The 13,283-nt window shown below is 51.1% G+C and overlaps 1 protein-coding gene across 1 annotated transcript in view; it reads left to right on the top strand.

Moving 5' to 3' along the window:
• The first annotated feature begins 11,487 nt into the window (after nt 1-11,487).
• Nucleotides 11,488-13,283, top strand: part of LOC144755458 (uncharacterized) — an 83,052-nt gene continuing 81,256 nt past the window's right edge. The window contains exon 1 of the mRNA XM_078644452.1: nt 11,488-11,618. The gene's annotated coding sequence lies outside the window, so the exon portion shown is untranslated. The remainder of the gene's footprint in view (nt 11,619-13,283) is intronic.

Here is a 13,283-nt window from a genome sequence, read left to right as displayed (position 1 = left end):
GGAGAGAGAGAAGAGCCCTGGGGAACACCGCACTGGACCTGACAGGGGGTAGCTGAAAACTCCCCAAGATGAACCGCCTGGGTCCGGTCCCTCAGAAAGGACGAGAGCCAAATGAGGGCTGATCCTCCTATGCCCGCCGCCTTGACACGGGAAAGCAAGATGGAATGATCCACCGTGTCAAAAGCGGCGGACAAGTCAAGGAGGACCAGCGCCTGTGGTCTACCTGCGTCCATACCCTCTCTGAGGGTGTCTAAAACTGACACCACCACTGACTCTGTCGAGTGCTTTGGCCGAAACCCAGCCTGACATGAGGCCAACCTCCCATTCTCCTCGGCAAAGGAGCTGAGTGCAGATGTAACATGCCGCTCCAGCACCTTCGCCAGAAAAGGGAGAAGGGAGATGGGGCGATAATTAGCCATCACAGAGGGGTCGGCTCCCGGCTTCTTCAAGATGGGGACGATGGAGGCGGCTTTTAAAGTAGAAGTGACAACCCCTCGGGCCAGTGAGTCGTTAAGGAAACCCAGAGGGGGCAAAAAGCAGACAGTATAGATCTGCCGTAAGATATGAGCCGGGCATATGTCAGACGGGGAACCGGACTTAATTTTAGAGAGGAGAGACAAGAAAAGTTCTTCAGAAAGAAGAGGGAAGGAATTAAGAGAAGCTGGGACAGGGTGAGGGAGGGGGTCAACAAAAGAAGGGGAAGGAGGGGGGATGTTAGATTTGATTGTCGTGATTTTTTCGACAAAATAAAGATTCAGCGAATCGCAGAGTTTCTGGGAAGGGGGGGGTTTAAGTGTGGTCCGGTCAGAGAACGCCAAATCATGGGTAATGGCAAAGATCTCCTTTGATTGATTCTCGGCCGCTAAAATTTTGGCCGAGAAATATGCTTTCTTGGCCTCAGTAATTTTTTGCTTATAGGTCCCCAGGAGGTGAACGTAGCAGGTCCTGGAATTAAGGGAGTAATCCAGTCTCCATTTGCGTTCAGCCCTTCGAACCGTAAGCTTCAATTCCTTCAGCTCGTTGTTGAACCACCGATTGGCGTCTTTGGGGCGCCTAATCGAGGTACGCCGGAGAGGAGCCAAGCAGTCGCTTCCTTCCATAAGCCATGAATCAATGGCTTTGGCTTGGGCTGCGGAATCCAGTCCCGATAGAAGGGGAGAGGAGGCCCGGAGTGCGGTCGAGAGGTCAGACAGGTTGACCTTACCCCAGTTACAAGCCCATGAATTTTTGATGTGGATAGGGGTCTTGGTCAAAGAAAGGCTAAGGGAGAACGAAATTAGAAAGTGATCGGACCAAGTGCAAGGGACAACGGACAGTGTAGAGAGGGTACAGTTGAGAGACTAGACCTGGTCAAGAGTGTGTCCGTGAATATGAGTAGGGGTGTGAACAAAAGAAATAAAATTAAGAGAAAGGAGAGTTTCTGAGAATTCCTTGGATGAAACACACTCCTTGTGGTCCGAAGGCCAATAATTGAAGTCCCCGAGGACTAAAACCGAGGCATAGTTGACCGCCAGGGTGCCAAGAAGGTCTTGAAAGGCCGGGAGAAAGGATGGAGTTGGTTGGGGAGGGCGGTAGACGAGCACAATGGCTAAGTGGGGGGAGAGGGAGGTAGAGCGGGCCACCAGGTAGTCGGTTCCGGCCAAGGGGGGTGAAGGGAGGACTTGAAACTGGAGATCAGAGCGGGCAATGAGAGCAACGCCTCCACCCGCTTTCCCGCCAGGGCGGTCTGCACGGATGGCATAGTAAGTCGAGGGGAGGGCAGCCAGAAGGGAAGGGAGGGAGGCTTCAGTAAACCACGTTTCCGTCAGCAATAGAAGGTCGGGTTTGTCAGTGTCTAGAAGAGTAAAAAGTTCATGGTGATGTTTAATGGCAGACCTAGTATTGAGTAACGCAATAGATAAAGGGGGAGAATACGAATCACTGGTGGTAAATAAGACAGGGGCCGACGGTGACGCGTGAGGAGGAGGGCAACCAGATGGGCAGGCATAACAGGGAGAATTACAGCCCAGCAGTGCGATCCGATGAATGGTATGAGGATCGAGGGGCCAATGGCCTTGCAATAGGGTCAAGTCACCGGGTGAATATTGGGTGCGAGAGCCAGGGGTGATGGCCCCTAGCCCCGGTCTGCCGCGGACGGGCGCAGACGGGCTTAACTCTGGCGCAACTCCGGCGCGCCTACGTCGCGCCCGCTGCGCTCGTCCGCTGCGCTGACGCATGAGGAACGTCTATGTAGGCAGTGACGCGGTGGGGGAGGAGTCAGGAGGGCGGGGTAGGGATCGTGAGTTTAAAAATAAAGATTGCCGTTCGCCGCTCTTGATCAGCGGGACGGTGAAGGAATACACAAACAGACTGCTAGCAATCAGCAGAGCACAGCAGGTAGCAGGTTTAAAAGCCAAAGTGTGGTTCTAGCGCTCAGCGCGAAGCCCTCCGCCCTCTGCCACAGGGCTTAGACAACGCGCGAGGAGAGTGGGCGGAGCCTATGTAGGCAGTGACGCGGTGGGGGAGGAGTCGGGAGGGCGGGGTAGGGATCGTGAGTTTAAAAATAAAGATTGCCGTTCGCCGCTCTTGATCAGCGGGACGGTGAAGGAATACACAAACAGACTGCTAGCAATCAGCAGAGCACAGCAGATAGCAGGTTTAAAAGCCAAAGTGTGGTTCTAGCGCTCAGCGCGAAGCCCTCCGCCCTCTGCCACAGGGCTTAGACAACGCGCGAGGAGGGTGGGCGGAGCCTATGTAGGCAGTGACGCGGTGGGGGAGGAGTCGGGAGGGCGGGGTAGGGATCGTGAGTTTAAAAATAAAGATTGCCGTTCGCCGCTCTTGATCAGCGGGACGGTGAAGGAATACACAAACAGACTGCTAGCAATCAGCAGAGCACAGCAGGTAGCAGGTTTAAAAGCCAAAGTGTGGTTCTAGCGCTCAGCGCGAAGCCCTCCGCCACAGGGCTTAGACAACGCGCGAGGAGAGTGGGCGGAGCCTATGTAGGCAGTGACGCGGTGGGGGAGGAGTCGGGAGGGCGGGGTAGGGATCGTGAGTTTAAAAATAAAGATTGCCGTTCGCCGCTCTTGATCAGCGGGACGGTGAAGGAATACACAAACAGACTGCTAGCAATCAGCAGAGCACAGCAGGTAGCAGGTTTAAAAGCCAAAGTGTGGTTCTAGCGCTCAGCGTGAAGCCCTCCGCCCTCTGACACAGGGCTTAGACAATGCGCGAGGAGAGTGGGCGGAGCCTATGTAGGCAGTGACGCGGTGGGGGAGGAGTCGGGAGGGCGGGGTAGGGATCGTGAGTTTAAAAATAAAGATTGCCGTTCGCCGCTCTTGATCAGCGGGACGGTGAAGGAATACACAAACAGACTGCTAGCAATCAGCAGAGCACAGCAGGTAGCAGGTTTAAAAGCCAAAGTGTGGTTCTAGCGCTCAGCGCGAAGCCCTCCGCCCTCTGCCACAGGACTACATGTAGTCTAGTTTGACATATATTTATCATGCTAGTTCATAGAAGTTATGTCTCGGATTAATGGGAAGTCCCCCAATGTAGAGTAAAAGTCAGTGGTTAACACTATATGTAACCTCTTCCACGACTACTACTCCCACTTATACAAAAGTTCTCGCAGCCACGAAATAGATAGGATTGCAGACTATCTGTCACCCCTCCCACTTCACACCCTTGAGGCGGGAGAGGCAATAACAGAACAGGAAATCAGGAGGGTGGTCAAGGCCATGGCACGGGGGAAAATCCCAGGCATCGACGGACTACCCCAGGAATTCTATGCCACATACCTTGCAGAACTAGCGCCTAGATTAGTGGAACTACATGGGAAGGAGGTAGTCTACCACAGACAACACGGGAGGCGGTAATGATCCCCCTGCTCAAGCACGACAAGATCCCAACAGAGTGCAAAGCATACTGACCGCTGTCGATGCTAAATTTAGATTTTAAAATCCTAAGTAAGATATTGGCCACCAGACTGTTACCAGATATGACCTCCTTTGTCCATCCCGACCAAGCAGGATTCATTCCTAGCAGAAATACAACCCTCAACATCTGGCATCTTTTTGCAGTCCTACAACAGGGTACAGTGGAGGCCCCGGAAGGAGCGATCTTTGCTATTGATATTGAGAAAGTATTCGATAGTCTCAAATAGGAATTTATTTATGCTGTGCTCTCACGAATGGGGCTTGGACAGGGGTTTGCCTAGTGGGTTAAAATACTGTATAAGGACCCAGTAGCGAGGGTCCGCATGGGCCGCACCATTTCAACACAATACCAGGTGGAGAGGGGCACGAGACAGGGGTGCCCCCTCTCCCCCCTTTTATTTGCTCTAGTGAAGAGCCACTTGCGTGCATAGCACACTCTGGGACGCCCTATGAGGGTATTCGGCTAGCTGATCAGGCACACCACATTGCATTATATGCAGACGATCTCCTGCTATTTCTAAAAGACACCGTTACAGTTCAGAAGCCTTTCTGGACTATGCGTTAACTGGCAGAAGTCGTGACTCTTTCCGGTGACAAGGTATACTCCACCCCCTATGGGACTGGGGACCTGCAGTGGGAGCCGCGCTGTTTTAGGTACCTAGGTGTGAAAGTATATCACGACCTCACTGATGTTCAGGAGGGGAATGAGGGGGGCCCTACGATCACTGAAAAGTTGTATGACTTTCTCGGGAACGTTACCCCTGTCGGTGGCAGGCGAATTTCCTTACTTAGAATGATAGCTCTGCCCCGACTGCTATATTTCTTCACCACCCTACCAGTGTGGATTCACAGTGCATGGTTTGCCCCCATCGACTCTCTTATTACAGCCTTCATCTGGGGGCCCGGCAGAAACAGAGTGGCCTGGACCACGCTGAGGAGGGCGCAGGGGGAGGGAGGGTTAGCGTTGCCGGATATAGAAAACTATTACCTGGCAGGACAACTCCAACGCTTCACGAATGGGTGGCAGGCAGTCTAGATCCTGAACAGAGGAGGCCCCCATTCACCCCGAATAGGGCGGATGTCATGAGAACATTAATGGGCACGATTACGCAGCGAAAGATAAGCTCCTCAGAACACAGAGTGATAAGGAGCTGCTGGGCCAGATGTCTCCATAGGACAAAAAACAAACGTCCTTACTCCCCAGAGATGTCAGTGGCATTACTAGAGGTGCTCCCACATGGGGGCCAGTGGAGGGGGTTAGAGGAGTGGATGCAATCAGGAGTCACTAAAATAGGGGACCTATATGGCGACGGGGAAATACTTACATTCACTCCACATGTGAATACATAAGCCTAGCCGGAGGCGTCATAATGGCGGTATCGTGCCTTTATTGAGCCATTCCACGAGACCACTGGAGGGACTGAGGGCTAAGTGGGAGGAGGACTTTGGGACTCATATGGAGGATAAGGATTGGGAAAATGCACTCCTCTGGGCCAGTAAGGTATCCCGTAACGCACGATTCCAGTTAATTCGTTTTTACACCCTGCATAGAACGTACATCACACCAGACAGAATCAATCGCTATTTCCACCGAGATGATGCGAGCTGCCCCCGCTGTCAGGAGATAGGAGCTAACTACATCCACATGATGTGGAGCTGCCCACGGCTGGAAGGGTACTGGCAAGAAGTGATTAGGGAAACAGCGTGCATCACAGAGAAGGAGATACCATGCACCCCAAGCCATGTGCTGGTCAACCTGTTCCCCCCACTCCGCCAGGACCAAAGTCACGGCGAAGTTCCAGGACCTAGCATATATATTAGCAAAGCGCAAACTAATAAGCCAATGGAAGGCCCAGCGGGTCCTGGGGTGTTCAGCTGGATGCGGGAATTGGAGAAGAGGGCGGGCTGCGAACATAGAATACTGCTTCGGAATGCACAACGAGTTATAGGCAGACAGGAGAGAGTGCAGGCTTGGGGAGCTCTAGTAGACAACCTGAAGAATGTAGAACAAGAATCCACTCCCAGCACCCCACAGGCCAGGTCTCGACTGGTTAGCCCTAATAACCAGGAACAGGAGGGGGGTGATGAGGCATCATAAACCGACCATAGCACCCTAACATTTATAGACCTGAAGGTTTGCGGGAGTCTGGCCTCAGATGTGGCATACGGAGTGTGAGACCCAGACCGCACATGTGGCGGGAGTCAAAGCACAGGTAGGTCAACAGCAGTTAGGAAAAAAGTGATCTGACATGGCCCGTACATATATTTAAAAATAGGTTAACCTGTTGCAATACAAATCTGTAAAAAAATATAATAAGGAAATTGGCTTTAAATGGTTGAAAGAAACATATGTATCCAGGATGTACATCTGTCAATGACATACAGTCACAGGGAGAGCTGACCTCGCGGCTCCTCTGTGACTTGGTGCCTTGTTATTGTGCTTTTTTGATGGGTGCCTCTTTGCCTGTATTTTATTTTTCTTTATCTGTCTTTTCTGTTGTTCTGTTGTGTCCTCTGTGCACGCTTGTTCCTGCCACTGCTGCCCCTGTGGCTCCCCCCCTTGCTGGTTTCCTGCTCCCGCCTCCCAGCTGCGCTTCTCTCCCCCTTTCCTATTTAATGGCAGACGCTGCGAGGGTGCGTAGACCCCTGACCACCTGGCCAGGGACCTGCTCTTTCCCCCAGCAGCTCTGTGTTGTGCCACCGAAGCTGACCCACACATCATCTCTGCCAGTAGGTGTTCGAGGCCTCTACCTGCCTCTTTGCTTGTGTCAGTTTTTGTGCTGTTCTTGTCTGTGTCAGTTATTACTGTGCCCTGGTGTCTTGTTATTGTGCTTTTTTAATTTGTGCCTCTTTGCCTGTTTTTTCTTTTTCTTTATCTGTCTTGGCAGTTGTTCTGTTGTGTCCTCTGTGCACAGGTTTTTCCTGCCGCTGCTTTCCTGCTCCCACCTCCCAGCTGCGCTTCCCTTCCCTATTTAATGGCGGCCGCTGTGAGAGAGCACGAGCAAGACCCCTGACCTCCTGGCCAGGGACCTGCTCTTTCCCCCAGCAGCTCCGCTGTGGTGCCGCCGCCACTGACCCCACTTCAGCTCTGCCAGTAGGTGTTCGAGGCCTCTGTCTGATTCTCTGCTTGTGTCTGTTTTTGTGATGTCCTTGTCTGTGTCTGTTATTACTGTGCCTTGGTGTCTTGTTATTGTGCTTTTTTGATTTGTGCCTCTTTGCCTTGATTTTTCTTTTTCTTCATCTGTCTTTCATGTTGTCCTGTTGTGTCCTCTGTGCCTGGTTTTTCCCACTGCTGCTGCCCCATGGCCCCTCCACCCTGCTGGTTTCCCGCCGCTCCCAACTCCCAGCTGTGCTTCCCTCCCCCCTCCCTATTTAATGGGGGTCGCTGCATGCCAAAGGATGCATGCACCCGTCCGCGACCCGTCCCTATCCAGCGCCAGAGTCCCTTGATATCCGGCCACCCACTGCTACAACAGAGCAGCCCTCCTTGCACTCAACCCCGGCAGGAACAACTGTCAGCTGTCCTCGTCAAACACCACCCACAGGCAGTTATTCTGCCATCACTGCTGCCAGGCCTTCACCTCCATTCACACCCCTATGGCCACCACACCCACGCTGTACGCCAATACCACCGAAGTCCTGAGGTGCATCCTCCTCAACATGCGCTCCATGCACAGCCATGTCATAGAGATCTGGACTTCATCAACACCCTCTCACCAGACATCATCTTCTTCACAGAAACCTGGACCATCCCGACATCGCCTCCGCCATCCGTGACGAATACAAGATCAAGAGGAAGGACCGCCCCAACAGCCCAGGAGGAGGACTTGCCATCGTACACAAGAGCTCCCTCTGACTCACGACCTTGAGTTTGTGCGACAGCCCGCCACCACCGAACCCCTCCATTTCAAGATCCAGACCAGCCCCAGAAGGACCGTAAGAAGCACCCTCAGCTACAGTCCTCCTGGACCTCGAATTGCGTTCACCACCACCTTCGCCAACCTCATAGCACCCCACGCCATCGCCTCCACGGACTACATACTCATCGGAGACCTCAACTTCCACCTCGACAACATCAGTGACCCCAACTCCGCCACCCTCCTTGACAACCTCAACAACCTCGGACTGAAACAACTTGTCACCACCCCCACCCACAAGACAGAACACACCCTCAACCCCATCTTCATAGCAGATAACAACATCCACTTCAGCCACACCATGCAAGCCCCATGTACGGACCGCCACTGCGTACACTTCCACGTTGACAAAATACGGCATCCAAACCTGCACCCCAACCTACAGGAAGAAACAGGAGCACAATTACTGAGGAGCAGCTGAACTCCATCCTCAGCCGCAATGCCTACGCCACCTCGACCAACGACAACCTTGTATCCAAAGAACTCCACAGATGGATCTCCAACTGCGCAGACGAGCTTGCACCTCCACCTACCCCCGACAAACAGAGCACCAGAAAAGCTACCTGGTTCCCCGCCGACCTCCAAGATTCTAGATGCACCTGCAGATGCCTCAAGAAGAACTGGAGAAACAACAAATCCTCGGAGGTCTGCATCACCTACAAGAACACCACGACAGAATACCACCAACGCTTCAGATCCACGAAATGGACCTTCATCCAGAACAAGAGCCTTGCCAACTCCAGCAGATCCAAGGAACGCTTCAGCATCATCCAGGAATTCACCAAACCCCCCAACAAAACCACGGATATCAACCCCTCCCAGGACCTCTGCAACAAGCTTGGGTCCTACTTCCATCAGAAAATCAAGGGCCCCTACGACAACATCAGCGACCAGACACCCTACTCCGAAACCACTCCCCCCTCCAGCAACGCCAGCCAGCCCACCATCTCCTCCTGGACCTCAGTCACCACCGAAGACACCGCATCGACCATGAAAGCATCCACTTGGGAGCCCCCACAGACCCCTGCCCACACACATTTTCCACAGAACCGCCACAAGCATCGCTACGGAACTACGATGCACAATCAATGCCACCTGCATCTTTCAAGACGACTGGAAACGCGCAGAAGTTAGATCCCTACTCAAGAAGCCCTCAGCAGATCCATTGGACCTCAAGAACTACAACCCATCTACCTCCTCCCCTTCGCGGCAAAAGTCACAGATAGTGGAGAAGTGTGGCTCAATGGTTAGAGCGGCAGACCCTGATGCAGAGGTCTAGCCCGGGACCAGGGTTCAACTCCCCGCCTTGGCGGGTCTTAGGCTCAAAATTCCACGGACCTGATAATTGTCGCCTCGGTGCCTATTCCAATCATGGAGTCCTACTCTGCAACTCTGGGCAATAGCTTGCTTAATCTCCACAACGGCCCCCACAATGCTAAGGATGCCTGGCTTCCACCTTGGGGGTGCCCAGGAGTGGACACCTCACAGGGAAAGCCAGGATGGGTTCCACAGCGGTATTCGTACAAGCGCCTTGATACCCTTGCGGGTGAGTAGTGCGCTATACAAGTATCAATTTACATTTACATTTTAGAGAAGACCGTCAACTTCCAACTAACGAAATGAATTAAAGAAAACTCCATCCTAGACCCCTCCCAATCCGGTTTCTGCAGCAACCACAGCACTGAGATGACTCTACTCGCCGCCACAGAAGATATCCGCACCCTCCTCGACCGAGGACACACCAAAGCCCTGATCATACTCAACCTCTCTGCAGCCTTCGACACTGTGACCCCCACACACTCACCACCAGACTCCACAAAGCCGACATACAGGGAACCGCTTTCGACAGGCTCCCCTCCTTCCTCACCGGCAGAAGCCAAAGAATCAGACTTCCACCCTTCTTCTCCGAACCCATGGAAATAAACTGCAGAGTACCCCAAGGATCGTCGCTCAGCCCCTCAGACGATACCCAGGTCATCCTCTCACTCACCAAGGACCCAATCACCACCAGACTCAACTTTCAGGAAGGAATAAAGGATGTCACATCCTGGATGAGCAGCAGCTGCCTGAAGCTGAACTCAGAGATGACAGAGGTCCTCGTCCCCTCCCCATCAGCATGGGACAACACCTGGTGTTGTCCCATGTAGCCCCCTACCCCTACAGACCTCTGCATCATACTTGACTCCTCCCTCTCTCCGTGACCTGATAGGCCAACGCCGTCGCATCCACCTGCTTCAATAACCTCTGCATTCCCTGAAAGACCTTCAAATGGTCACCCATGCACTCATAAACAGCAGACTGGACTAAGGAAACGCCCTCTGTGCCAGAATCAACAAGTCTCTGCTCCTCAAACTCCAAACCATACAGAACACCGCAGCCAGACTCATCCTTGGCATCCCTCGACACGAACACATCACCCAGCACCTGTGTAACCTAAACTGGCTCCCACATCAAGAAAAGAGTAACTTTCAAGATACTAACCCTCACCTACAAATGCCTCCACAACACTGGACCCTGATATATCAATGACATAATCTACTTCCACGTACCCAAAAGGACCCTCCAATCTGCCGACCTCACCCTCACTGAACCCCCACGCATCCGCAGAGCAAGAACGGGGGGAAGAACCTTCTCCTACATCACGGCCAAGACCTAGAACAAGTTGCCGATCAACATCAGACGCGCACCACCCTGCACATCTTCAGGAAGACCCTCAAGACCTCTCTCTTCGACTGACTGAAGCTGCTCTCTACCTCCCCCAGCGCCTGGAGACCCTCATGGGTGGGTAGCGAGCTTTAAACTTCCCTGATTGATTGATAGAAGTATCTTGGGCCACGAGGGTGACGGTCAGATGACTCTGGTCAGTGGTGACGGAGCTAGTGTCACTCCAAGTCATTGAAATGTCACTCATAATTACCCTGAAAATATGAAAATTTCACACATAGCAATCTGAAACTTTGGCAGCTATGCCTAATTTGGGCCTAAATTCAGAGTTGTTTGAGGATATAAAACAGTATTAAATAAAAGGAATAACCCAAAAACACAGGAAGATTAGAAAAAATCTGTTATTTTAATTTTCGCTTTGATATATGACTTATGCCACATTATATGATCTGGTGAAACAAACTGAATTGTATTTTTCTCTATTTACTTTGCTATGTACCATGATGTGCATTTGAAAAACCTGATAAATAAAGCGTTTCAAAAAATAAAATGAAAGCATAAATACGCTGCCCAGTTTAATTGCACCACTAACACATATTCTCATTTATTGAATGAAATATCAACTGTCACTTCCAGTTGACAATTTTCTGTAAATACTCTTTAGTCCTCTGCATCATTCTTTTGAAGATGCTCATGTGCAGTGAAGCTGTAAATACTTTTTTACAGCAGCAACTAAGGGTGAGACCCTGTATGTGGACTGTGTGTATGTTAAAAACATCCACCCATGTGACATCTAAAAACCCAGACCCTGCCACAAAATGCTTGTCTGTGTGTATTCACTCCTGGAGTCTGGATGTGAAGGTTCTTTAAGTGCCCAGCAGAGGGCGTGCCTCGCCTGCTGATGAAATCCACTGAGCACATTGTATGAAAGGGAGAAGAGTTTCCTGTTCCAAGTCAGCGGTGGCAGAGACAGCACGAGCAATGGATGCTGCTATTAATTCCTGCTACTCAATCTGAGTCCAGCCTGCTGCAGAGGAGGAAGAACGCCCTGGCTCTCGGTGCAGTAATCCTTATCCTTTTACAGACACCCCCCTCCCCAGATCCCAAATCTGCACCTGCTGCTCAGGTAGGAGATTGTCAGCACCTTGTGCTATGTTTGTAGAAATAGACTGAATAGTCTTGGAGTAAATCTCTGCCAGGAGCCAGGCTTTTCTATCTGGGGACCTGTGGGGGACTTTCCGTACGGCCCTGAAGGTTTTTGTGGTTATCATTTGTGTTAAAGAGGCGATCTGTGCACGATGCACTGTATCTTGCTGCACTATAAGAAAACTGTGCACACTCTTTGCTCTGCTCTCGCTGTCAGTTTGTTGACTTGCCCACCCGTACCCCTATGTCAGAAGCATGTCCCCCAGGCAATTGAACATCAAGCTTTCCCTGCTGCCCCATGCCCCTTTGCCCCTGTCCTCATATCTATGTCTAGGTAAAACCCCAGTCATTGCAATAGTTTCCAGCGGCATAGGTTGGCTTATAGCATTATCTGCTGCAGAGGTTATGTGTCTGCTTCAGGGATTGTGGGTGTGTGCACTGACCTTGGGTCTGCCAGGTAGGAGGCCTTTCAAGCAGTGGAACATACATGTCTGTGTTTTCGATGTACAAATGCAAGTTGGATGTGTGTGCATGTGAACAGGGTAGAGTTGTCTTTGCAGGCTGTATGTGTCTTTGAGGCGTGTCTACAGTGTGTCTTTTTGGAGTGTGTCTGTCTTAGCAGAGGTTGGCGGGACTGTCAGTTACTCTTCTCGGCCTCTCCTCTCTGTATCAAAATCTTTATGATCACTTGCTGTGACAGGGTCTGCTCTGTGCAGAATGGTCAGGTACTACTCGGCACACTGTAGACGTCTGAGCAAAGTCACACATGAAGTTCTAGTTCTTCCCCATAGTTTGGGAGAATTAGGCAGGTTTGAGTGAGACTTCAGCACGACTTCCAAATATGTGACTGCCACAAGCACCCAGGGCTACTTGTATGACAATGCTACAAGGGGTTGCTGTGATGTGAAGCCTACATGAAGGATTCCAAGAGACTCTTGAAGTCTTGAATCACAAAATTGAGGTGGTGGACAGATTTTGTTACCTTGGAGTAACATTCAATAACAGAGGGACTTGGGCACCTGAGATTTTAAACGTGAATGCTAGGATGGGCAAAAGCTCCTCTGGAGTATTCCACTTTGCATCTAAGCTAGGTAATCGCCGCATACCAGACATGTTAAATATCTATAGGCATAGATGTGTATCCATTGCTCTATATGGTTCTGGTATATGGGGATATTGTAACCACAGGGAACTGCAAGTCACTGAGAATCGGTTCCTCAAAAGACTCCTTTGTCTACCCTCCTCGGCATCTAATGAACTGTGCCCATAGCGAGGTGGGCATGAACCATCTTACAGACCTAATGGAAATGAGACCTTTAATTGTCTGAAGGTCAATCTGGGCTAAAGATGAGATTTTACCAGGCGGATTATTTTAGATTGTCTTCATTTGGACAACGCCCGTAAGATTCCCTGGCTAAATTATGTTTCATCTTCCTTTAGTGAAATCTTTAACCTTGATATTGTTAATGACCCCCATAGTGCCGTTACTGTACCAAAAAAGGAACTCAAACATGTCTTTATAGGGACCAAATCTAAATTACGCAGGGCTAAATGCAGCCTCATGTCAACTCATGTATTTTATTATTCTAATATGTTGGAAGACAGGGGCATGCCTATGTACCTTAAAACTATTACCAAGCAATCG

The sequence above is a fragment of the Lissotriton helveticus genome, chromosome 1_1, assembly GCF_964261635.1.
Source record: "Lissotriton helveticus chromosome 1_1, aLisHel1.1, whole genome shotgun sequence".
NCBI lineage: Eukaryota > Metazoa > Chordata > Amphibia > Caudata > Salamandridae > Lissotriton > Lissotriton helveticus.
Note: the sequence above shows the minus strand (reverse complement) of the source record. Positions and strands in the feature narration are given on the sequence as shown.